General features: G+C 39.6%; 1 protein-coding gene and 1 long non-coding RNA gene across 2 annotated transcripts in view; one reads left to right on the plus strand and one right to left on the minus strand.

Moving 5' to 3' along the window:
* efna2a (ephrin-A2a) overlaps nt 1–27645 on the minus strand; it is a 255598-nt gene that overhangs the window by 88046 nt on the left and 139907 nt on the right. The gene's annotated exons all lie outside the window — the stretch shown is intronic.
* LOC117532165 lies at nt 79–26345 on the plus strand. The gene is made up of 3 exons (XR_004566799.1): nt 79–90; nt 9711–9715; nt 26256–26345. It is a non-coding gene; the product is annotated as an uncharacterized LOC117532165 (long non-coding RNA).

Below are 27645 nucleotides of genomic sequence, written 5' to 3' on the forward strand. Positions count from 1 at the left end.
ATGGTGATGTTCAGTTATTGGTTTGGTTGCACTCTGAAACTTGACATGCTATCAAAAAGACTGTCAGACTGCTTTAAAGCAAGTTACAGTGTGTTCAAGTGCGGGCATGATTTGAAAGAAAAGTCGGTCACACACATAGTGCAGCTAGCAGCGATGCGATGCTTGTTGTTAGATATATTTGTGTGTTTACCTGTTGTTTTGTTATTTTGTTTTCTGTATTTGTTTTGGTATTAAGTAATTATTTTACATAAGGACTGTATTCTTAGTTACATATACTTTTAGTCTGTTATTTGTTGGAATGTGCATTTCGAACTGGGTTGAAAGGGTTTTACCACTCAGAACAAACAGATTCAGGTTACATTATAAATCATGTATCCTGTTATCGCGCGGGTCATTCACCCTATTGACGTATCCCATAATCTCTTGCGCACCAGAGAGTCGCTGCAGTCAAACAACATATAGAGAATCCACATGATGACAATTGTAAATGAATATTACACTACAAAAATGTAATTTTTTTTAATGCTTTTCATCATGTTAATAAGAGAGTGCTGCACGATGCCCTGAAAACTTGCTAAAACAGTTATAACAAATAAACCATGTCTGCTACGTTTAATCTGCATGGAATTTAATAAACGCAAACCAAATTTCAGACATATTATATATATTAGTCTGGAACAAAGAGGACAAACAGTGTTGTAAAGGGCAATAATCAAGATGTTAAAGAGCAAACTTCACTTTCCCCCAATACGACAGGAAGCGAATGTAGCTCACAGCAGCTCCCACTGAAAATAACGGAGAGACAGCCTGTGATTCTCACGTTTACATAAAACAAACACAATAACGTCTATAAACCCAGAGAATATATTCATGAGAGTTTTAGGCACAATATAAAAATAGTTTTATGTTGCGATGTTAATGGTGCTGTCCGTGTGCAGCGGTTAAAGTGCAGCATGATCAGAGTGTCTCAATGCAGTTCTCAATGTTACTGAGATCTCGCAGCGTGGCGAACTCTCCAAGGTTTTGCGGGATTTGAAACGTCAATAGGGCGAATAGGCAGGGGGGATGGGACCTCCCCTGAATGCCCACGGGGACCAATAAGGGAAGGAGTTTGTGAAAGAAGGTCCGCCTTTGTCACACCCATCTTGTTCCTTATAAAAACTCTTTTAGTCCATTGTTCGTGGTTCTGAATGGATGGATCTCCTGCGTGAGTTCTTCAGAATCCAGGCCTGATTTCCATTGCGACTTTGAATAAATTTAAAAGTGAGAAATAGTTTGAGTTTGTACTTTGTGAGGGACAGCATTACAGGAAGAGCTGAGGGAAAGTAACATTGTGAAAGACTAAATTTTGACGTGAAACTGAGATGCAGAAAAAAAAAACTGCACCTCCTCCTACTGAGTTTTGTTTCTTTTTACAAACATGCTAAAAAATATGTTTTCATAAAACACTTTCTCTGGGAGGTCACAAACATTGTGTCTGATTATCTGAAATTCCCATCATACAATGGAGCAGCGGTTCTGTTCGCAATTGATGTAGCTCGTAACATTTTTATCATGAAAAATACTCGGCCAAGGCCGGCCTGAGCATGAATCAGCTCCTGCCAAAACCAATCTAAGGACAGATACTTTTAGTAAAAATGAGCAGTAGTGCATGTTGCAGTGTCTTGATGTTCCTCAGTTCCATTCATCCAATTTGACAGTGTTCCATTAGCATGGGCGCAATTTGGTGGGGGATGGGGGGACATGTCCCCCCCCCACCTTTTCAACCAGGGGGGACAGAATATGGTATGCCTCCCCACCTTCTGACATATATGTGTGTACTTGAAACATGTTATGCCAGTCTTATGTGCAAAACCATGTCAGAATAGTATCTTTGTTTCTGCAAGTTTGTATTTTTAGCAGCATTGACTTGTTTACACCTGTTTCTTGTTTGTCACATTCAGAATTTTCTGGGACTGCATTTGCCCAGATTTGAAACCAGAAATAGTTGCCTCTAGGGACTAGTGTCTACACATAAGTATCAATGGACCACATGCTAATTTACTGAATTCAGAAAGTTAGAAAAGGAAATCCGAAAAACTATCTGGGACCTCAGAAAGCCCATCTGCAATTATTGCTTGATCTCCAAAATCAGTCTATGCAAGCAAAAGTATGTTCAGTATGAGTGTTAGTGCCACTTCGAAAATTAAATTCATGATAAATAATTTATCCTAAACGTATGATCTGTTGTTTTTTCAAACTTATGCAACAACAAATCTTGAGAAAAAAAAAATACAGTGTGCGATAGTTAATAATTATTAAGAGCCTGTTCTTTCATATTTATGAATACATTTTACCACATTGCAGTTGTTTTTTTTAATGAAAACTCAACCTATCATTCTCTTTGAGTTCTACACATGTGGTGATACCTTATTTACACCTGGATGTTAATAAAATCAATGCTGGCTATTCTCAGAATAAAGTACTTATATCCACAGTTTCAAATTGCATAAGTCAAATGGTGTCCACTTTATGGTCTTCTCAAAACATTAAATTACTGTTCTGGATGCTCAGAATGCATCTGAGCTTATCTAGAAACCGTTGGCTTCTGGAGGCCTAAAGCGACCCCCAGACCCCCGGCCTATGGGCTTCGGCCCTGCGGGCCTCGCACTTTGTCCCCCCTCAATTTCTAGTTCTAAATTGCGCCCTTGATCATTAGTAATCATTTCTATGTGTCATTGCTCTCCAGTGTTTGTATTTAGAATTTTGTTATATTATGTGCGAAATCTGTGCCATTATGTGAGTTCTGCACAATATCATTGTGATGAAAAATGTCAGGCTCCATATGACCTGAGGCCCCTGGACCTCAGAACAGCAAAGCCTGTGTGTATTATTCTGCACATACTCCAGAGCCCATAAAGGGTCTTGAACCAAAATACATTTCTTTCACCACCAGAAACCTGGATGAAAAATGTTTTTGCTCATTTCCCTTTAGGGGTTTGAAGTATTCCACTGTGCAGAAAAAAATGCAATCTGATTATAGATACATTTTTATAGAAATTGGTATTGCTTTTCTGGATTTCAGTGTTTTTTTTTTTTCTAGGCTAAATTGACATTATTGTGACATTATTGATTGAACAGAGCAGCAGTATTTTGCTCAAACACTGCACAGTGCTCCATCGGGAATTCACTGCACAGCAACATTGATTAAATCTTTCATGATGCAAGTGAATGAAAATGTGTGTACTGTGCAGTCGGCTCAACTGAGATGTAACATTATTGACCAATTAAAGAGTCATCCACAAATACAGACAGTTTCTGTTCACTTGCCATTAACACGAGCAGGAAGCACAATGCTTTCGGTGCATGGAGGTTTTGCCATTAGGAGGAGTGGTACGCTGTGAATCAAGGAAGAGCTGATTAGATTTTAAAGCAACTGAAGGTCCAGGGTCATTTTTAATCAACATTTTTATGTCCATCATTGATTTCCACGTTATTGGAGGAAACATCGACCCCCACATGCACTTCAGTTCAGGACAGATATTTCAAGGACTGGAAGACGAGGTTGGAGGTATATGGTCTCTGAGTGCCCTTAAGATTGAGAGTTCATTACAAGAACTCTGGGAAACTCCTGAACAAACTGGAGAAGCGATGGATGAGCTGGATCTCTAATCTGTACGGGGTATTTTCATCTTTTCTACTGATGACAAGGAAAGTGTTTATGCTAAAATCAAAGTAGTTACTTTTACCTTTTCTCCTCAGAAAACATAATAAGCGGTGACTTTGGTGGCCACCAGAACTATACTTTTGTAATGAAAGAAACTGAAAAAGTTCATTTCAAGATATGTGCAAATTCACTAACACCTGCTCCTAATTTCTGCCATGCATGTGATGATTGGACTATTCCCCACAACAAGCCAAGACATATCTAATAGATGACAGTTCAGTAGGTCTACTTATATTACATGAGTTACTTTTTGGATTGATCTGATGCATCAAACTGATCTAATCTCCTACAGATATTTCCGTACTTTAGAAACCTTTAAAATCTGAAAGGCTTCTTCAGCCTCCCCAAACCTTTGCTCACAATTTTGATTGACTCACAAGATCGAAACGAGCCATCTGACATGGTTCGGGCATCTGGCGAGGTTGCCCCCTGGTCATCTCCCCAGGGAGGTTTTCCATTCACATCCAACTGATAGGATACCCTGGGAAAGACCCAGAACATGCTGGAGGGATTATATTTCCCAGTAGAGGTGGGTGGATTGATCTTAATATCGATAATATCGATGCCAATGCTGGTATTGATACTGAACGGTCCTCATGTAAAAAGATCGATACTCAAGCTTTTTTTCTCTCCCGCACACACTGACTCCTGCGCACACAGATTCACCAAAGTATACTCTCTGTCTGTAAGAGCAGCACTGCGCTGTGTCACACAACACGGAGCAGCGCACCCTCCCCCCTCTGGTCTTTTGTTGTTGCACCGTCACGTGGCTCAGCGGCGCCAGCCAACAGCCATGCAGGTAGGCTCAGCCTGGCCCACCCACTCAGCGCTCTCCTCGAGTCAGCCCTCTACCTCAGGAGATTTTGTTTTAAGTTGTGTTGAGTGATATTTTTTAAACAAAAATGTTGATTGTGATAATAAAGTATTTTGTTGTCACGTACAATGTTTGGCAAAATTCTATCCTAGGTCTTTCAGATTCTTTGGATCTATGAAGCTTAAATATGAAAAAGTATCGGTATTGATATTGGTGATACTGGGCCTGTATTTACTTGGTATCGGATCAATAACAAAATTCCCGGTATCGCCCACCTCTATTTCCCAGCTGTCTTGGGCCTTGGTCAAGGATAGGGAAGTGTGGACTGAGCTTCTTGGTCTGCTGCCACTATGACCCAGATAAGATAGATAGATAGATAGATAGATAGATAGATAGATAGATAGATAGATAGATAGATAGATAGATAGATAGATAGATAGATAGATAGATAGATAGATAGATAGATAGATAGATAGATAGATAGATAGATAGATAGATAGATAGAAAGAAAAAATGGGGCAGATAAATAAAGAATAACATAATTTAAAACCTATGGCTTTGATTCATTATTTCTGACTATATGGTAAAAATAATTATAAATACATTTTGCCAATTTTAAAATCAATTTCAAAATTAAACTCATTTTTCATTATTTTATTTTTATTGACCTCTCAGCCCACCTGCAGCACCTTCACAGCCCACTTTAGGAATCACTATTCTCACAGTTTATCCTCAATATTTTCTCTTTCACAGTGGTGAGTTACGAGATGATAGCATTTAAGGTTTTTGAGTTACCGTTTTTTAAATAAATGACAGGATGAACTCATTCACTTGCTGCATTTTGCAGAAGACACCCCTAATATGATGAGGAATTAAAGTATTTTCAGATGTTGTTTTCCAGACTCAGGAGGCTTTATGTGGATAATTTTAAGGATGTGATGATGAATTCCACTGAAACAAACAGGTAAGACTTTATATTTACTGTGTGTGTGAATTTGCTCCGCATGATGGACCACAGTTGTCAGCCAATCAATGAACAGCATTGATGGACATATTTTGACTTATGAGTAAATTACATGAAAACCTATTAAAAAAAAAATCCATAAATTAGCCGCATCATTGTTAAAGCTGCAGTGTTCAAAATGTATGAAAAAAGTTGCGGCTTCTAGTCTGGAACTTTCCTGTTCTGTCATATATTTTCTCTCACATTTTTCCACATTTTGACCTCGTTTTTCTCCCCACAGTTGCAACCACAACTGCTCTCGTTAGATGCCGCTAATGTGAGAGGTGGAACAGATACATCTATGAGATATTACATAAGCCAAATAAAGTTGCTTTTTGCGGTTGGCCTGGTACATCAAAGTTCACCACAAACTAATCAGTAGAGGTGGGCGGATTGATCCTAATATCAATAATATCGATACCAATGCTGGTATTGATATTGAATGATCCTCGTGTAAAAAGATTGATACTCAAGCTTTTTCTCTCCCGCACGCACTGACTGCTGCGCATGCAGATTCGTCAAGGTAGGTAGGTAGGTATGCAGGTAGTCTCAGCCTGTTTAAAGCCAGAAGTGCATTGAAGGGAAGAAATTCCTTATTTTTTTTTGTATTATTTTATTATATTGTTCGACTTGAAAAAAAGAACAAGTTTGAAACTGTTTACAATATTTGTTGTGGTGTGTTTTTTCTCTTGTGGTTTGTCAGCTCTCTAACCTCAAAAGATTGTTTTTAATTTGCTTTAAGTTCTACTTTTTTTACACTCTTTATTTAAGAAACAACATAGAGAAGTGCATTGAAGGGAAGAAATTCCTTATTTTTTTTGTATTATTTTATTATATTGTTCGACTTGAAAAACAGAACAAGTTTGAAACTGTTTACAGTATTTGTTGTGGTATGTTAATTTTGTTGTATTGTGGTTTGTCAGCCCTCTACCTCAGGAGATTTTGTTTTGTGTTGAGTGATATTTTTTTAAACAAAAATGTTGATTGTGATAATAAAGTATTTTGTTGTCACGTACAATGTTTGGTGAAATTCTATCCTAGGTCTTTTGGATCCTTTGGATCTACGAAGCTTAAATATGAAAAAGTATCGGTATCAGTATCAGCGATACTGGGTCTGTATTTACTTGGTATCGGATCAATACCAAAATTCCCGGTATCGTCCACTTCTACTAATCAGTTCACCCTCGCTATCCACTCTTTTTAAATTGATAAATTCCAACATTTTAGTTTTTATTGCTTCTGAAGTCACTCATTCACTCACCCACTCATTTACATTTCTGTTGTCTGAGCCCTACATAAGTAATTAATTTAAATTACTAGAATCTAGTGTGCCTTGATAGAGAGAGTGGCGACATGACGAGTCAAAAAAAAATTGGTTACGTGAGTCATGGTGTCATCTTGGGTTCAAAATAGAAACGGAGAACTTTAAAACTGTCACACACGTCATTGCATGACACATTTACAGAGCTGCAGCTGCATAACTCAGGGTTTAAATTAATTCAATAAATCATCATAAATTGTAAATTTCTGTAAATTTGATAGATATTTATTTTGATCGCACCTGTACCTGGATGTGTTGTTGTATGTGGCTAAACGATTTTAAAAAATGTTGAAAAGATTAAAAGGTTCATTCAGTAGTTCAGAGCAGTTGGAACCAAAATGGCGCCATGGTCTGAGTTGACGTCACTCTCTTTATCAAGGCACTCTACTAGGATCTTGTGAGATTGGATTTATGTGATACATTAACTTTTGTGACTTACTTTTTTTTTCTTCCTCCAAAACCTGCGGACTGGCAGTCTGACTGACAGTTGTGTACCAGCCACCTAACTGACGGGCTCATTACCCGACGCCCTGGATAACTGACTGGCTGACTGACTGAATAAGTGTCTTGCTGTCTAAATGACAGACTACCAGTCTCGCTCCTGCACAAACTGGCTGGCTGTCAAACTGACTTGCTAAGCCATCGCCTCATCCTCTGGCTTAAGAGTCTTCATCTAATATGGACGGTTCCATCCAGATCGACGAGGTGAGCGGATCCATGCAGCGTGGGTTCAGAGCGCTCGAGCCGCTGTGGGTTAGAAGTCACTGAGGGCAGAGTGAGTAACCGGGGAGAGCTTGTGTATGGATTACTCTGCAGCATCTCTAATGAGTCATTAAACACTTGAATGGAGTCCAATTAAGATACATACTGTGTTTGCGTGCGTGCCCGCACGTGCCACATGCACAAATAAACATCAACATGTAAACAAAATCAAACACTCACACATACCGAAGCACACACATACTGATAATCACACACAGATGCACACATATGCACACGTGCACGGGTTTTGCTACATTAAGTGGAGCCATATGTGCTGAATGTTCTACGTGGTTTTGTACAGACTGAAGGTCAATGCTGTCTGACTATTAGTTGCACCCCCACCCCCCCCCATTACCGCCACCTATTTTCTTCTCTCTCCCTGTTTTTTGTGTTTCTTTTCATCTTCATCTTCTCTTTCTGTCCTTGACTCTCTCTCTCACATTCTGTTTGTGTCCATCTTTCTTTCTGTCACTCCAGTCTCAGTGCCACTTGGACAAAAAGCTTCGATTAGTGAGCAGGACAATGTGACATGAACGCCATCCATCAGTCGCTTAAATCGATGGAACGAAAATAACATAGGGGTTTTTTTTTCCAGGTTTTTGTACAAGTTGTTTAGCGTCTCCTGAATGTCATATTGCTGGTTTTTGTTTCTTAAAGCCACAGTGTGCAGGATTTAGTGTCATCTAGTGGTGAGTGTACATATTGAATTACGCTGTCACCGGTCAATAAAACTTGGCTGGATTGGACTAACTCAGTCAACCGCCCAAAGAAGGGAAGTTACACTCATCGGCCATTTTATTTGGTACACTTGTTCAGTTGTTTGTTAAGCCTCTGGGGTCGACGCCGTCATATACGACGGCTAAGCCCAAGCTTTAATAGATTATAAATAACTTTTGAATGATATGAGATAGAAACTCTTTTTTTTTGCTGAAAAGTTAACTCCGCTGACTTTCGAGCCAGCCATCAGTCATCTTTGTACTCCTCATAGAAGCTGTGTGATGATGTGTGCAATGTGAGTGTCCAATCGGTATTGGTTCACCGTCACATGGTTTTCCAAAATCCAATCGTAGGGTTGATTTACCTCACATGAAAAGCCAAAGATCATTTTCGGGAGTGATATGTTACTAGTTGGCCCGTTTGAATAGCTCCAATGAGTACATACTATAAAATGAGTACATACTCAGTGCGCCCTTCGCCATTGCGCACAGCGATCAGTGAAAGAAGGAGCACATGGAAAGCCTCTGATGACAATATCACGTACTCAAACAAAGTGTGTGTAACTATCAGGATTGCTCCACTAGTTTGCATGTGAATGTTACTGGATAACTCTGTTGCTTTCTCTGTGTAAAGAACTGTTTACCATATCAATGGACAACAAAACGCATAGATCATTTTGTATATATTGATCAAAATGTGCATTTGTGTTTATTGTTTAAACCTTTTTGTTGTACAGACTTTCACACAAGACCTCAAATTACCTTTATAAAGTGTCAAAACAGTTGTTTATTATAGTGTGTTGTGTGTTTTGAATAAATGTGTGTGGAAAATTATTTTTCGCTTTATTTTTTCCTTGCCTATTTTTGAATATAAACCTTTATGACACTTATAAACCACAACAAAAATGTATATATTCTGAAGGCACAGGTTGTCCTGAAAAAAAGAGACATAAAACTTGATTGTGGGATGCAGGGAGAGCTGTTAACAGCAATAGTAAAACTTTTATGCCAGGCGAGTGAACTGTCCAAAAAATGCCCTCGGACCCCAGAGGGTTAACACATCTCATGAGCCAATCACATGGCAACAACTTAAAGCCCTGTTCACACCGAATAATGAATAATGAATAATGAGCCACATAGTGTGTGTGTGTGTTTGGTACAAGTGGAGTTATTCAAGAAACGTGGGAGAATAGAGGCTCTTAGAGGCAGATTATTCGGCTAACGAGGCTCATCTCTGAGCATGGCGCTAATTTCAACAAGTTCAAAATTGAGCAAAAATAGCACATGGTGATTTGTGTACGAGGTACTACGAGGACAAACGAGGATGTTAGAGACCCATTATCCGAGTACCTGGCAGCCACGAGGACAGGACAGGCTACCTGCAACAGAGCAGGTTCCACTCTGAGAAAGCCCTTGCAGCCTTTTGTAACATCTGTTTCATGCAATTTCTTCAGAAGAACACCATATACATAGCTCATTATTCAAATAATGACTGAAATTTCTGACAAATCCATACGTGGCTCATTATTCATGCCTTTATTATTCGGTGTGACCAGGGCTTAATGTATTTAGGCATCTAGATGTGGTGAAGATGACTTGCTGAAGTTCAAACCAAGAATCAGAAAGGGGAAGAAAGAGGATTTAAGTGACTTTGAATGTGGCATGGTTGTTGGTGCCAGACAGGCTGGTCTGAATTTATTAAATTTTCAATTTATTGAACTTATAGAGCACCAAATCATGGCAGCGTTGCCTCAAGGCACTTCACAAAAAACACCAACAAATTAAAAGATCAAAGAGCGTAATTAAAAGATTAAAAGCATAATAAAAAAGTGAAAAAAAGAAAAAGAATAAAAAGCACTGTAAAACAATATGTTAATCATATAAAACAGAAAACAAATGCATCTTCAATCACGACTTAAAAGTCTCAACAGAGTCTAACTGCCTCACTAATGCAGGGAGAGCATTCCACAGGACCGGGGCATGATAAGAGAAGGCTCTATTTCCCACAGACTTTTTATTCATCCTAGGGACACAAAGTAAGCCTGTGTCCTGTGAATGCAAAGCCCAGGCCGGTACGTAGGGTTTAAGTAGAGCCGCCAAATAGGACAGTGCCAGTCCATGAACAATTTTATAGGCCAGTAGCAGGACCTTAAAATCTGATCCCACAGAGACAAATCACTTGGAGTATTGCAAAAACTGCTGATCTACTGGGATTTTCACACACAGGCTGAAAAAGAGAAGCTATCCAGTGAGCGGCAGTTGTGTGGATGAAAATGCCTTGTTGATATCAGAGGAGAATGGGCAGACTGATTGAACGGGCGACTGCGTGATGCCATCTTATCAATATGGACCAACATCTCAGAGGAATGTTTCCAACACCTTGTTGAATCTATGCCACGAAGAGTTAAGGCAATTTTGAAGGCAAAAGGAGGTCCAACCCAGCACTATCAAGGTGTTCCTAATAAAGTGGCTGGTGAGTGTATACATTGGATTCATACTATAAAGCTACAGTGTGTAGAATTTAGTGTCATCTAGTGGTGATGTAAATGCACGTCGAACATTGGTAAACACACAAATTCCCTCATTTTAGATTTTGCAATGACAATCATCAAAACAAATTACTTCAGTAAATATTTAGATCTAACCCAGTTACTGCTCTAAAAAAGTCTTTATTTACAGACCAAGTCAATGAGGTCAAAACAAAACGGAGCAAAGTGCAACTAAAGGCGTTATTGGTGCTGTAATTAATCAGTCAAAATGAACGCTTTATTTTGAGCGACAATTTTAATACTCAACAGCAACAGGTTGCAGTCATTACAACATTGTATGCTGGACTTACTATTTACAAGCTACCTACGAAGGTATTGATAGCTATAATTAGCTTACCCTAATGCGTCGTTTCTTAGCAGCTTGAATCCTCTCGTATTCTGCTTTGTACTGTTGTGTGTCTTCCCAAAGTTTCCTGTACTTTTCAAGTGTGTTTCATCTTGCCGTTATTTCGTCATTACAACATTGTACGCTGGACTTATTATTTACGAGCTACCTACAAAGGTAGCGATAGCTACAATTAGCTTACCCTAATGCGTCGTATCTTAGCAGCTTGTATCCTCTCGTATTCGGCTTTGTACTGTTGTGTGTCTTCCCAAAGTCTCCTGTACTTTTCAAGCGTGTTTCATCTCACCGCCTGCAGGCTTCTCTTAAAAACCCACAGAGTAAGCAGCAAGCACACCATCACCTCGATGTCCTCATTGTTTGTATGTTTGTGTTGCGTATAAATCGACGTCACGGCAGTTTCGCGCAGAGGTGCTTGGATGATCTCGCTCGCGTTGAGGATGTTCTCAATTGTAATGGAAAACGACGTGCCTGGTACCAAAACTGATCCGAGCCGAGTGGTGCTAGATCTGGAAAAGAGCCTTTAGGTTCCTTTCACGTTTTCTTTTTCTTCAGTCTTCTGTATCAACATGGGGACCTCCATGATGGGGCGTGCTCTATGTAGATATAAAGGGCTCATTCTAAGTTTAAGAAAAAAAAAAACAGAGTTGTTGTTGCAGGTAATACACTATTGAACAGATGGTTATGAGTGTTATATTCCATTCTGCATATAAACACTATTAAAGCCTTCACACTGTAGCTTCAATTCAAATGAAAGAGTAGTGCTGCTGTCTCTCCTCTCTTTCTGTATGCCTATGCCTGTCTCCCATGCACCACATTTTGGAGTAATCCCTCTGCACCCAAAATCTCCTTTTTCATCTTTCCCACCAACAATCTCCCAAAATTCTCTCTCCCCCTCACAATTTCTCTGCAACACTCTACAGGGGATTGTTATTCCTTTTTTTTTTTTGTTGTGTGCCCCATATTGGCACAGTATGTCACTGCCGTGGGGTTAAGAGGTTCTGGACCCTTTATTCTGTTACATGTTTTATATAACATTAAAAAAATAATCAGAATTTGCTATATATGATTTTGACCTGAAAACATGACAACCTCCAAACCAATGGTACGGTACGTGCAATTTTCTTCCATGAATTGCGGGTCATTTGAGCGTCTTTTTACGACTCCGTGTTGCAAAGTTGATCACATTTATGGACTTTTCTGCCAAATGTATTTGATCCATGATTGAGATGTAATCGGCAGACATGCTGCAAAAACTTAAAACATGACGGGAGAGGAAGGAGTGAAAACATAAAAGTGACCAATCACAGCCCTTGCGGTCTCCGTCGTTTAGCGGGTGCATGTCAGGCTCTGGAGAGGGTTCGCAGCCACACTCAGGGATATGTGTGAAACTTAAGTCCATATGACAGTGCAGGCACCAAGCAGTATTTTAATCACTGGCCTTGAATAAAGGCCTGCCTCATTTTAGATGCCAGGTCTGTGCACGGTTTGAAAAAGATAAACGCCCAGGCTTTTAATCAGGGAAATACGGTACCCACTTTCCTTGAATCGGCGATTGTCAGTGCTGAACTTCATTTTGTACCTCCGTTATTGGGCACGCCCAGACTGCTCTGTCCGGTACATGCGAGGGATTTTTAATGGGAATGCATTGCAATGGGGCAGGGGGTTTTGTCCAATGTGAGCAAAAATCTGTTAAACAAAATCTGGTACAAAATCTGGTAATATACGGTGTTTATTACATGGGAAACCATATTAAATCATTGGGAGTTTTGCTTTTTCTGGTGAGTGCAAATATCTGGTTCATATGATTACAGCTTAGGCGACTGTAGAGCACAAACATATATATATATATATATATATATATATATATATATATATATACACACACACACACACACACACAACACTTTTGGTTTTGCTCCCATTTTGTATGAGATGAACTCAAAGATCTAAAACACAATATCACCATTTCCCTCAAATATTGTTCACAAACCAGTCTAAATCTGTGCTAGTGAGCACTTCTCCTTTGCTGAGATAATCCATCCCACCTCACAGGTGTGCCATATCAAGATGCTGATTAGACACCATGATTACTGCACAGGTGTGCCTTAGACTGCCCACAATAAAAGGACACTCTGAAAGGTGCAGTTTTATCACACAGCACAATGCCACAGATGTTGCAAGATTTGAGGGAGCGTGCAATTGGCATGCTGACAGCAGGAATGTCAACCAGAGCTGTTGCTCGTGTATTGAATGTTCATTTCTCTACCATAAGCTATCTCCAAAGGCGTTTCAGAGAATTTGGCAGTACATCCAACCAGCCTCACAACCGCAGACCACGTGTAACCACACCAGCCCAGGACCTCCACATCCAGCATGTTCACCTCCAAGATCGTCTGAGACCAGCCACTTGGACAGCTGCTGAAACAATTGGTTTGCATAACCAAAGAATTTCTGCACAAACTGTCAGAAACCGTCTCAGGGAAGCTCATCTGCATGCTCGTCGTCCTCATCGGGGTCTCGACCTGACTCCAGTTCTTCGTCGTAACCGACTTGAGTGGGCAAATGCTCACATTTGCTGGCGCTTGGCACATTGGAGAGGTGTTCTCTTCACGGATGAATCCCGGTTCACACTGTCCAGGGCAGATGGCAGACAGCGTGTGTGGCGTCGTGTGGGTGAGCGGTTTTCTGATGTCAATGTTGTGGATCGAGTGGCCCATGGTGGCGGTGGGGTTATGGTATGGGCAGGCGTCTGTTATGGACGAAGAACACAGGTGCATTTTATTGATGGCATTTTGAATGCACAGAGATACCGTGACAAGATCCTGAGGCCCATTGTTGTGCCATACATCCAAGAACATCACCTCATGTTGCAGCAGGATAATGCACGGCCCCATGTTGCAAGGATCTGTACACAATTCTTGGAAGCTGAAAATGTCCCAGTTCTTGCATGGCCGGCATACCGGACATGTCACCCACTGAGCATGTTTGGGATGCTCTGGACCGGCCTATACGACAGCGTGTACCAGTTCCTGCCAATATCCAGCAACTTCGCACAGCCATTGAAGAGGAGTGGACCAACATTCCACAGGCCACAATTGACCTGATCAACCCTATGCGAAGGAGATGTGTTGCACTGCATGAGGAAAATGGTGGTCACACCAGATACTGACTGGTATCCCCCCCCCCCCCCAATAAAACAAAACTGCACCTTTCAGAGTGGCCTTTTATTGTGGGCAGTCTAAGGCACACCTGTGCACTAATCATGGTGTCTAATCAGCATCTTGATATGGCACACCTGTGAGGTGGGATGGATTATCTCAGCAAAGGAGAAGTGCTCACTATCACAGATTTAGACTGGTTTGTGAACAATATTTGAGGGAAATGGTGATACTGTGTATTCAGGAGAATGAATCAAGCAAAACAAACCGTTCTTGGCTGTTTTCATTGACCAAAGCCTTTGACTCAGTTAGCTGTGAAGCATACACAAGTTAGGCTGTCCATCAAAACTCCTAGCTATCATCAAGGCATTTCACGACGGAATGTCTGCTCTTGTGGATTTTGATGGTGATCTATGAGAAGCCTTCACAGTGAATTTCGGGGATGCATGATAGTGCCAACTTTGCTTGGCATCTTCATATCCACCCTTCTACAGACCACTTTTTCAAACCCTTAAGGCATTGCTCTCAGTACCAGGAGCAAAGGCAAATGCTTCAATCTTGCTTGCCTCAGGGCAAAGTCGAAAACCAGCACAGTCCTGATGGTCCTGAGGTTTAACCCAGTCCATTTTGGCAAACGTACTCTCTTACCATGACCTATATGATATATTAATGATATTCAACTGGTAGGAACTGAAGTTGTCAAATACCTTGGAGTAACTTTACCAACATCTAAGGTGCAGGCATGAAAATTCAGTAAGGTATGTCTTCTATAATATATTCCAGTTCTAAGGTAGAGCTATATTAGTATATACTAAGGTATATCTAAATATCTAAAAAAGAAAGAGTAGAATAGAGTAGAGTAGAGCCACTTAGGTGCCTGGTCTTGAGAACCAGGGATGGTAGGTTGAAAAGCTTTTTTATCCCATGGGAACTCTCCCTACCCACCCGAGCGGCTCAAGAAAATGGACATATCATAATAACATATCATAAGACATATAATAAGAAAATAGACACCATGTATATAAGTGATATTAAATAAGGGTAATAAACAATATATACAAGAAAAATGGTTTATATATAATATTATAGGAGTTAACTTCTAAAACCTAAATATTAATATAGGATAAGATTGTAGTATACGAATACTTAGTTTGTAGACTGCATGTATTGCATGTAGAGGGTGATGGACTGCAATACAGGATGCAGTTCAGACACAGTCTCTTATGTTTGGAACATTGCAATTAGGCCAGTGTTGATTTGTGGTATCCATTGTGTATATATGACTAAGCAGTTGTTACACCTTAGTCAACTACTTAGTCATATATACACAACTGTAACTGTAAAACTTACAATTTCTAGGTTAGAGATTGTAAGTTTTACGTTATAATTAATCTCAGGCTGTTGTGGGGAGCCATGAGCCACGCCTCCCGCCCATGCTCCCTTCCTGCATGGATTCACCCCTGACTTGCTGTTTGAGCAGAAGAATGGATAACGTTTATTTACGCGGAAAACACGACCAAATTGACAGGTAAGACAATTTTATCAGCATTTCTTACATCATGTTGTCCTCTAAAAGAGATTTGGGTGCATTTGGGTAGAATAAAAAAGCGTTAGTTTTTGCACGTCGCAGATCAGCTGTTTTTAACGAGGACACGCACAGAGTTGCACAGAGTTTTAAAGAAAAAAAAAGCGTAAAAATGTCTTTGTAAATTGATAGCTCCGAGCATCACTGCGCTTTGAGAGAGAACTGTTTTTCCAACGCCGAGCTGCAGCACAGTGGAGGCGGCTCTGTGCTGCAGCTCACTGAAAGTGGACAGCTCAGATCCCCTCCTCCCCTTGCATCTCCTCAGGACACCTGTTTTACAGCTGCGATCGACCCACAATACAAAAATAATGGTAACGCACAGTGACTCAGAGAAGCAATTTTAATCTCATTACTGATTTGGAAAGATTAACGCGTTAGATTACGCGTTACTGAAAAAAGCGGTCAGATTAGAGTAACGCATTACTAAGCGTCATAATACACCTGTACTTAATGCCTTTATAGTGAATAACATTGAAACTACTCTGAATATTAGTTATATAGAACTGCTGAGAAATATTTTTAGATCTGGTTTGCAGGCAGCTAGTGTTTATACGTATTTGTTGAATTTACACTTATGTGGTTATTCTAGTCAGAGTAATCTCATCACCATCGCTAGTCAAACATGCCAAAAATATGGAACATCTCTTGCTAAATATGCATTAGATGAGAGGTATGCCATTGACTGTAAATGTAAAATTAAGAATTGTTTCTCAGTGAATGATGGATTGTCAAGCTCTGTGCGGCAACTGTTAAGTTTTAATCTTTATGATCGTACTGTTCTTAATATGTTACTGTTTTTTCCTTCTTGTCTATGTATTTTGTACCTATGCGAACATGTGATTTTGTAATGTATATGATTTTTATTTCTCTCCAGTTGGAGGCTCAATAAAAGCAGTCAATCAATCAATCCATCAATCAAACAAACAGTGTCCTTCTTACATGGTCACTCAGTTTTTCAAAAGCGGCTACTCCATACAATACTATGCTGTTTATATTTCTTGATTATTGATATAAATGAACTCCAATACATATTTGCTGACTTGAAAAATAAATGTGATGATTTAGTTGTCATTCTGGCTGTGATATATTTTATTCAATTTATATCATCTTGCAACAGGGCATAATTTTAGAAATTTCAATATAGAGAACCCTGATTTCTTTAGGTGGTGGTTCTGTGTGTGTTTATACCACATTTATCATCATTACATTTTTTTATGTTTAAAAGCCATCCACTGGCGTTTATATTTTTGTTTAATTTAGATTATGTTCTTGAGCTTTGATTTCAGAGTGATATTAAAGAGCATAATTTGAGAAATGCCAACACAGAGAACTCTAACCCAAATTTGATTTCATAAAAAAATTAAAACTCAAGGCTGCCCCAAATCATGCCTCTGCAATCTATTACACTATGTAACACAATTTTTGTTCCTGGCTTCTAAGTGTTATATTTCAACTGCTTATGTCTAAAGTCTATGGAAAAATGAATACATTCAGTACAAACTTTGATTTTATTTTATTTATTTATTTTTTTTTACGTTCTAGAAAGTTCTAAAAATTTCTTGAAATTTCTAGATAATTCTGGAAACTTCTAGAAAATTCTGGACAGTTCTAGCTGTTAAAGAATATTCTAGAAGACTACTCAGTAGTAGTGAAGGCAAATCGAGAATATTCAATCGAAAATTTCAAAATATTGTCCTGATTACAGAAGCAAAGTTTCTGTGGAATAACAGCTATTTTTTATTTATTTAAGGCATAACAGGTTAGTAAAACGCACTGTGTACCCAGGAACAAAACAAAAATAAAAATTTGTTACATAGTGTTATATTGGCTTTTATATTTTTGTTTAATTTTGATTCTGTTCTAGATATTTGCTCACACATTGGTATTAAAAAGCATAATTTTAGAATTTTTTTACATAATAAAAATCTGGATAAAAGTACAAACCTCAGGGGTTCCCATGGTCTCTGTAGTTTGTTCCACTTTCAAAACCAAAGCTTCTTTTAAAAAAAATCTAAATGCTACAAAACCAACACGTTAGATTTTCAAGCAATACTTTTCCCTCTGATTTGTTGATTTAGTGATCTGAACAAATCAGAGCCACTGAGGGAACCTAAGGTTTGTTTCTCTCTCATCATCTCCATGTGTTAACTCTGATCTCTTCTCCCTCTCTACCTCCTGTCTCTCTCCGGCCTTTTCTCTCTCCTTTGCTCTGATCATCTTCACCCAAATTTCCTCGTCTATCCATTCATTCTCTGTCTCCGCGCCGTCTCTCGCTTTCCATCTGGTGTCTCTCTGTGAGCATTAATCACGGCGCTCAAGCACCATGACCAAAACAAGTCAACAGAGACTCAGTGTCGCTCGCTCCGAGTCGCTCAGTCTCTCTCTCTCTCTCGCTCCATCTTTTTTGTTTCTCAGACACAAAAAGTGCCCCCCTCCTCCCCCGACACTCAAACGCACTTGGTTCTGATTTGAACCTGGCCTGAAGCTACTTTTGTTGCGATGGTCGAAGCCTTTCATCCATCCAAAACTCACCGTTGTGTGCAGAGAGCTGATTTTTTTTTTTTTTTTTTTTTTTTTTTTACAGAGGATGCATTTAAAAAAAAGAGGGGAGGATGAAAATTATTCAATGATTTCCTGCAGGAACATTCTGCACACTGCTGTTTCATGACCTCCACCCCCCTCACCATAAAAAATAATCGCAAAGCCAATGACGGTTTTCCATTTTTAACAGGACTCCGGGTGTTTCTACTGGCAGCAGTCACAACTGTGACAGAAGCTTTGGATGAATCTGCCTTTAAAATTTGCATTAAAGATGTTGTTGATCCCTTGACCTTGTGCAAAAACATGGCCGCGCTTTGCCAGTGTCCACTTTTTTTTTTCTATTTTTTCCATTTCTGGGTGACCGCATTAATAAAAGGCTGTGTAACAGTTGTAAGAGCGGTGCATTGTAGTTTTAATGACTTTACTTCTTCAGCCCACACCAGTTTATTATTTTCCATGATTAGTTCTCCTGCTTAAAATCCTCTCTTTCATGTCCCTCCCCAGTATGTCTTTGCCAAGTCTACTCACATTCGGTTTCCTCAAGGACACTGTGCCGGAGCCTTGAAGGTTTTCCAAGGTCATGACAAGGTTTCAATCGTAAGATTTCGGGATGCATACGTGAGGACTGGGTGCAGTCATACTCAGGAACAGTATGAAGCATTAGATTAGATTAGACAGAACTTTACTGATCCCTTGGGAAGACTCCCTCAGGGAAACTGAGATTCCAGCAGCATTGTATAGCAGCACACAAGGTAAGAAGGACACAAAGTATAAAAAATGAAAGTAGAAAACAATTTGCAAAAAGGTAAATACAAATGTCAATATCAGAAATACTGCTTCTCTCATTCCTGTCCTCTGTCTTCCTGTTACCCCTCCTCCCCCTGAGTGAGGAGTTATACAGTCTGATGGCCTGAGGAACAAAGGAGTTTTTCAGTTTATTGGTCCTGCACTTGGGGAGGAGCAGGCTGTGGCTGAAGAGGCTCCTCTAGTTGCTGATGACGGTGTGCAGAGGGTGACCGGCATCGTCCATAATGTCCACCAGTTTGTCCAGCCTGGATGTGTCCTTCTTGGATTCATACCTAACATGAAAACACTCTCAAAATATTATATTTTAAAAAAAATCTAAGATTGCAACCTTCGCCAGCATCTTGCAAGAGCTTCTGAAATTTATTTAAAATCTGCTCAATTTGAATTAAGATTAGAGGTAAAAAAAAACAAAACAGCATCTTAAGGTTATTCTTTCTTATGTTAAATCCGAAAGACATGGATAAATAAATATGCTCATGTAAATCAGGGTTTTTTTTAAATCCACATAACATGTGGATTTACAGTCCACGTGTCCAACAGATCCACATCTGGATGTGAACCAAACTGCATGAGAAACACATGCCTGAGAGGTTTCAGTAATATCACTTTATTATACCCCATTTTGCAGAAATTTGATCCAGGAGACAGATTGGGTTCCAGGTAAGTCTTAAAATATTCCTCTCCTTGGAAAAATCACATCCCTCCACCAAGTTTCAGTGAAATCTGTTGGTGTATTTTTGAGTTATGTTGTCCAGTCCAGACTAACAGACATGCAATCATGGAGGAAAAAATAACATGTGATTGTGTTTATTAGTGTGACTGAACCAATTCTGGAAAATACACATCAACACAACCACTGCTGATTATTATATACTCTACTCTTTTTTTTTGGGGGGGGGGGGGATATGCCACCCAATTATTTCCATTGAAAATATCTGCTCAGCCAGCTAGATGGATGCAGGTGAATAATTTGCATATGCCACACAGCACTGAAAAGAGGCTGGAAATTTGACATTATCCATTATCTAAATTCTGCTTGGTGTGTGAATTGTTAAGCATTTTTTTTAAAGAGGTGTTTTTTCCTTCAAAATTACATCAGACGCTAAAATCGGAAAACAGGTGACTTTTAGACTCCGTTAGGGTCTGTATTTGACAGATTATAAAAGTTCATCCCAAATTGTAGAGCTACTGTGCACTCATTCAATCTTAAAATGACAACAACAACAACAACAGTGAATGATTTCCACATCTCATATTGTAGAGTCAAATGACATGTAAACACCGGCAGATGTTTCTCAAGATGCACATTTGGAAAAACAGCACAATTATAATAATTGCTGTTCACTTATTGCATCTTGAAGAGGAGCAGATCACACTTGGGGATGAATTTGCTTGACTGTCAGGCATCACAGCCCTATCAAACAGAATCGTGGCGGTGGAACGATGTGCACGCACAGTCTGATCTACAAAAACAGGCTCGCAAACAACAATGGTAAACATGGTAAATAGACTGTATTGCCGTAAGATGTTTCCATCTGCCGCAGATGCTCAAAGTGCTTTACAATTATGCCTCACATTCACCCGCTCACACACACATGCCATGCAAGCTGCTCAGCTGCACAACAGGAGCGACTTTAGGATTCACGGAATTGCCCAAAAGGTGACAAGCCCACCGCTTCAACCTCTAGACCAGAGGTGGACTGCAAGGGCTGAGACAGGACAGCACGTGGTCTTACTGATGAGCTCCTCTCTTTAACTCAAAGTCTTGATTGTTGGTGAAATCACCTGCTGAGATGATCACTCATAAGGAAAACTTGCATGGGCATTTGGCACACTATTGCCCACCCCTGCTCTTGATCATCACCTGCTCATGTTCATGCTGGTTTCTGTGGAAAGTCAGGAAAGGTCGGACGAATAAACTCTGTCTAGTTTTGAACATGTTCAAAAGTTTCAGAAATCTGAGCACAGCTTGACTCACACTCAGCTTGGGGAGACCCTTTGCAGGCTCAGTGCAACTCACCATCAAATTTTAATAGCTGAGAACGGAAAGAGCTAATTTGAGATAACAAGAGCTGAGGGCAAATTTGCCCACAGTGTGCACCAATTTATCCGGGGTTACACCAAACCGTGCGTGGCTTGTGCTGGGCTAACCCGAGGTGGGTGTTGGTCAGGTCAATGCTGGATCAATACGACTGTGCTCCATAAAAATCTGACTTTTCCCGATGTTTGCTGAGTGGTGCGCATGCTTTGGAGAGCTCAGTGCTGATGAGGTAAGAGCTGCTTGCGGAAATCAGCCAAGTTGCATCGAGATGTAAGTCGGCTCGTTATGGCTCGAAATGGCGCCAAACATAGTAGATTTAGTTTCGTTTGACATTAAATTTTTTTTTAAAAAAGCAACAATGTGGTCTTTGCTCAAAAATTCATATGAGTTAAAATAATTGCAACTAAAACTTTAACACTCTGATCTTGTTATTAGTCAATGAAATGCTGCTAAATGAGTGATTTGTATCGTTACTCTTCTGGATATTTGCCATGTGGGTTACGGCAGAAGTAGGGTTAAGGCTTTATAAAAGCATGATATGTGTTTGCTCTTCTTTTCACTGTAAAGGGAGAGGAAGAGCTTTTTTCTCCCCCATTTAAATGGGAACACAGCTTTTCTCCTCCGGTGGCCAAACCTTGACCCTCAAACCCATCTAGAAATAGGCATTCGCTAAGGGAGGAAAAGAAAGAAACACTCTCACATATAAAGCCTGCAGCCTTCCTTTCAACACACACACACACACACACACACACACACACACACACACACACACACACACACACACACACACACACCGTTTTCTACTTTTTCTCTCTAAGGATAAAGTGAACAGATATTATTGACTGCTGAGCACAACACACACACACACACACACACACACACACACACACACACACACACACACACACACACACACACACACACACACCGTTTTCTACTTTTTCTCTCTAAGGATAAAGTGAACAGATATTATTGACTGCTGAGCACAACACACACACACACACACACACACACACACACACACACACACACACACACACACACACACCGTTTTCTACTTTTTCACTCTAAGGATAAAGTGAACAGATATTATTGACTGCTGAGCACAACACACACACACACACACACACACACACACACACACACACACACACAGTTTTCTACTTTTTCACTCTAAGGATAAAGTGAACAGATATTATTGACTGCTGAGCACAACACACACACACACACACACACACACACCGTTTTCTACTTTTTCACTCTAAGGATAAAGTGAACAGATATTATTGACTGCTGAGCACAACACACACACACACACACACACACACACACACACACACACACACACACACACACACACCGTTTTCTACTTTTTCACTCTAAGGATAAAGTGAACAGATATTATTGACTGCTGAGCACAACACACACACACACACACACACACACACACACACACACCCTGTGGACAAACCCAGACTGTTGCTCCAGATGTCTCTCTTTAAAAAAAAAAAAAAAAAAAAAAATTCGCACTGGAATTTTTGCACAGTTGCGGGGGGTAATGGCAACTGCATCTTGTGCACCTCAATATGGGAAGACATATTTGTACTTTAACGATGAAGAAGTAATGTCTGATCAGTGAAAGTTAAGAACTAAGTCATATATGAGCCACACAGGCCCATCGGTGCTGCTTCTTATCCCTGGATTCCACTGTGTGAAGCGGATGATATGCTACAAATTCCCCCTCGGACATGACGCCAGTCCAACCCAGGTTACTTCCCTAGCCAAGGGTGCTTCTCATTTACAGCAGAGTGTACTGACACAATATATTCTTATCCAAGTGTCTTCTCCACGGATACAAACAGGAAGGGTGATCAGGAATCAAACCCAGTTCTGCATATTGGTATCCCAACTCGTTTTCCCACTGAGCTTCTTGCTATATTAATGAAACTCAACAATGCATTCATTTTTTTCTAGTTTTTTTCCCCATTTTTCTCAAACTGTAGACACACACTGAAAAAAGAACCAACTCAAAAAGTTGTTTCAACTGGTAAGACCTGAATGAATTAAGTTGCTTGAACTTAAGTTAGTAAGTTAGATCAACTGTAACTTACTAACTTAAGTTCAAACAACTTCATTCATTTAGATGTTACCAATAGAAACAATTCATTTAAGTTGGTTCAACTATTCTCTTTTGTTCAGTGCAGGATATGAAACTATCACAACCAAACACCCAGTAAAGCTGATGAAGGGGGTCTCTTTTTTCTCATCAGGACAATGCCCCAGCTCATGTGAGTGGTTGCCATAGCTGTTTTGTGTAACTGTTCCTTTTGTCCGGTTGTCCAGCCTCAATACTCTCCTGATAAACATAAAAAAGATACAGCTGAGAAGATGGGAAGAAATATCGGAGCGCTGATTCAGTTCAATTCAGTGTACTGATACAGTGCCAAAACTTAAATCTCAAAGGGCGATACACAAGTATGTCTAGACCTCACCTGCCCCATGGCCAGTGGTGGGCACGGTTCAGCTAATCTGATAACAGATAATTATCAAAGTTAATGTTTTTGCTAGCAGATTAGCTTTTCTGATAAGTTTTAAAACCTTCATCGGACCAATTATCTTCAGATAAATTTAGTTCCGATAACATTTTTTTGCTGGTAAAGTGAGCAAAGTTTAATGGTCAAAAACGTTTGTAAACCCTAAAATCAAACATTTTAGTCCATCTGTTTGTGGCAGACTGGCTGCTTGTCGCTTGCTGATGACATCATTAAACACAAGACGTGATTGGCTGGTCGACACAGGGAGCATTGTGGGTAGTGTAGTTCAGGTTCACTTTGGACATTACACTGTTACCGTCCAGTCGACACGAACAAAACTGCCTAATTTTAACATTATTTTATTTTATTTCTTTGTGGCTGACGGGATAATTTAATCACCAAGACTCAGTGGGGGAGAGGAGCTCTCACGGCGCAGCTGTGTGTACAGAGGGACTTTTCTTCACCGTTTAACACTGTTTTGGATTTAAAAAAGACGCTTTATTTCTTCAGATGAATCCCACTGAAAAAAACAGGCAAGAATTTATATTTGCTAACGTGTCTTTTACTCTGCCAATCAATGCATTAATGGACGTATTTCAGTTGTTTAAGCTGCAGGGTTCAAAGCGTGTGAAGAAAGCAGCAACTTTTTAGCTTGCGTATCTAATACCAAGCTAAACTGTGACTTTTAATACTGTGTTTTACTACTTTTGAAAGATGATAACAGTGTCTGGGGTTTTATTTTTTTATACATTCATTTTTCGTGCATTCTTATGTGTTTGTGATCCTTGAATTTACTCGGCAGTGAAAAGTGAAAGTGAAACTGGTTTATCAGAAGCTGACAGTGTAATCTGATGTGGCCGCGTCCGAATCAGTACTAAAAGTTATCGGTTATCTGTAATAAAGAAATTTTTTTAGAAGTTTATCGGTTTAGCATCATAAAAGGTAACTTTTCAGTTATCGGATTAATGGTTATCGAAGCTAACTTTTTTGGATAGCTGTGCCCACCACTGCCCACGGCCAAGTACTATGAAGACAGGGGTAAAGAAAAGCTTCCTCGGAAATTTGTTGTTTTGCAGGAAAAAATGTAAAGAAGACCAGACTCAGTGGGGATGCAATCTGCTGTGGTCACTCCATCAGAATAAAACATAAGGCTCCATCCAAGACAGATAGAACATCTCATACCTGCTGTTAAGGACCTTTTTAAATGCCAGGATGAAAGCTTCTGCAGATTAGCAGATTCAAATCCTTTGGATGGAGTGTGTGGAGGTCAAAGAGGACTACATTAAAAAAATAACCTAAACATATCTCAACCATAAAAGGGCATTATGGGTAACACATGAGCTTTTCAGTCAACGCTCACATACACTTGTGGTAGTTTTTATTCTACCATGTAATACCAGTGAGTTGGCTCACTGTATTCCTGAAACTGACATTGTAGAGTTATTTAATTAATCTGTTAAAAAAATGGATTAAGGACTAGAAACTCTCAGGTGTTTAATGACAGAAAAGCCATAATTAAACATAAAAAAATAATACTGTAAGAGGAGGATTTCTAAGGTTGTTCAAGGCTTCACAGATTAATTGTAAATTCATGCAGTGATGTCGCCTGCAGCAGCTTCATACGGAGGACTGGGTTAATGCAGCGATAAAACATTAACAAGTGAAATACTGCATAGCTGGGATATTTTGATGTTTTGATGCCCTCAACTTCAACTGGAAAATGAAAGCAAAGGTCATGAATACTGCTTGAGCTACAGGCAGCGAGCCTATATTATAAAAATATCATTCATGCAACAATTTGTTTTTTTTAAAAGAGGTGGCCAGACTGCAAATAAGGTCGTGCTACTTTTGCTGAGGTTCCACATTCACGTTGGCTATCCACTGGTGTTCCATCGGTAAATTCAGTGGGTCAAACACTCACTCATTACTGAATGAAAGGGCCTTTTTCTGCATTGTACATCATCCCACCCCACAACTATACTGGCAATATGAAATAATTAACACCTTTTACTTGAGTTTCTATGTCTTGGAAATAAGTCATTAACAGGGAAAATATAAATAAGCTTTATTTATTTATTTTAAAAAAAACATTTCAGTGATGATTAAAAAAAGCTACATGACTGCTGCCCAGTTTCAGTGGCGGATCCATGATTTCTCTAAAGGGGGGCCCAAGGTAACATAATATCTACAAAGTTGGCGCCTTCCTCTGAGCTTTGAGAGAGCCTGGAGGCATTTCTCCCAAATGCTAAGTGCCGCTCATAGTTCACCTGCGAGAAATCATTTTCTGCTCTTTGCTTTTTAAAACTCATTTACCTCTGTGCAGCACTGATGTTGACTCTATCATGTATTTATATATTTTTAAGTTTATGAAGTCAAGTCTGAGAGCGTGCACTGGTGCTGCGCTTTACCGCATCCACAACCCCACAGAACCGCACCAGGGCCTGGGTGGCAACTACCCAGGCAGACAAGTGGTTGTCTTTAAGTTTATGCTATTATTATTATTATTATTATTAAACATTCAATATGAGGTGTGTTTGAGAAGTGCTGTCAAGTGACAGCACTGTAAAACTCAATGAGTTAGTTGAACTCAAACCATTTGAGGAAACTGATTGCCTTAAACCATTTGAGTTTGCCAACTTAAATAAAATAATTTTCAAAAATTTAATTGTTAAAGTTTTAGTAACTTAACAATTTATAGTTAATTAAACTTATGTAAACCTAGTTTATGTTTTTCAGTAAGAAAGTGACAAATTAATTTCTGCCTTAAAAAATTTGCATTACATTTTGGATTCGATTTTTTGATGCATTCTTTGGTTTACTTGTTGACTCTGTGTTGTGTTGTTATGACTCCGCCCATTTGCTCCCCTCAGGACGCGAACTCACGATCGCCGGCATAGAAGTCGGACTCTCTAACCTCGCCTTGTGACCAGAGAATTCTTTTGAGCTGTTGGGGAGTGAGCTTTAATAATGACATATGCACAGCGACACCTGCTGGCGCCGTTACATAAACTCAATTAAAATGAGTGAATGGAATGCACTGGAAATACATCACCAACACTTAAATGCCCCAAAACTTTAAATGCACTTAAAAGAAGAGTTATGACAATTCATTTTTAAGTTAGTTTAATTAATGGAAATGAGTGAATATAACTTTTTTCACAGTTTGAGCTACATTAACTTAATTATTGTATTAAAATGGAATGTTCGGTTTAACAGTGAGGCATATCAGCTAAATGACACAGTTAAAGAAAAATGCACACCCACACCCACAGACACACCCACACACAAAAGCCCAAACTAATCTGTAAAAAGAAAATCTTGCCCAGAAACAGTCACAGAATATACAGAGTGTGAAATAAAAGTCCTTTTCAAAGACAAATGATGTGGAAAGACGAAGCAGCAATGCTTAATAATACATAGATCTGTTTTGGTTTCAGTGGGTCCAGTACCGCTCTGGTATGTTAAATATGCTGTTCCACACTCCGGCTCCATTCACACTAATCCATGCGCCAACTGGGTGCACGCTGGATTTATCAATGTGATTTTTGAGGGAATCAATGTAAAAAAGTCTCACTCCACACCCTCTGGAACATCGCTGCTATCCCCAAAAATTCTTGTTCTATCAGACTTCAAGGTTCAGCATTCATTGCGATGTTCTCATCACAGATTCTCTGCTCCAGGGCAGTTTAACAGAAAGTGAGATCAGAATGCAACAGACTGCTTCTGGCTGGTCGACGGCGTTTATGGCTCCTGTGCGATGCG

Source organism: Thalassophryne amazonica, chromosome 19 (genome assembly GCF_902500255.1).
Source record: "Thalassophryne amazonica chromosome 19, fThaAma1.1, whole genome shotgun sequence".
Classification (NCBI taxonomy): Eukaryota; Metazoa; Chordata; class Actinopteri; order Batrachoidiformes; family Batrachoididae; genus Thalassophryne; species Thalassophryne amazonica.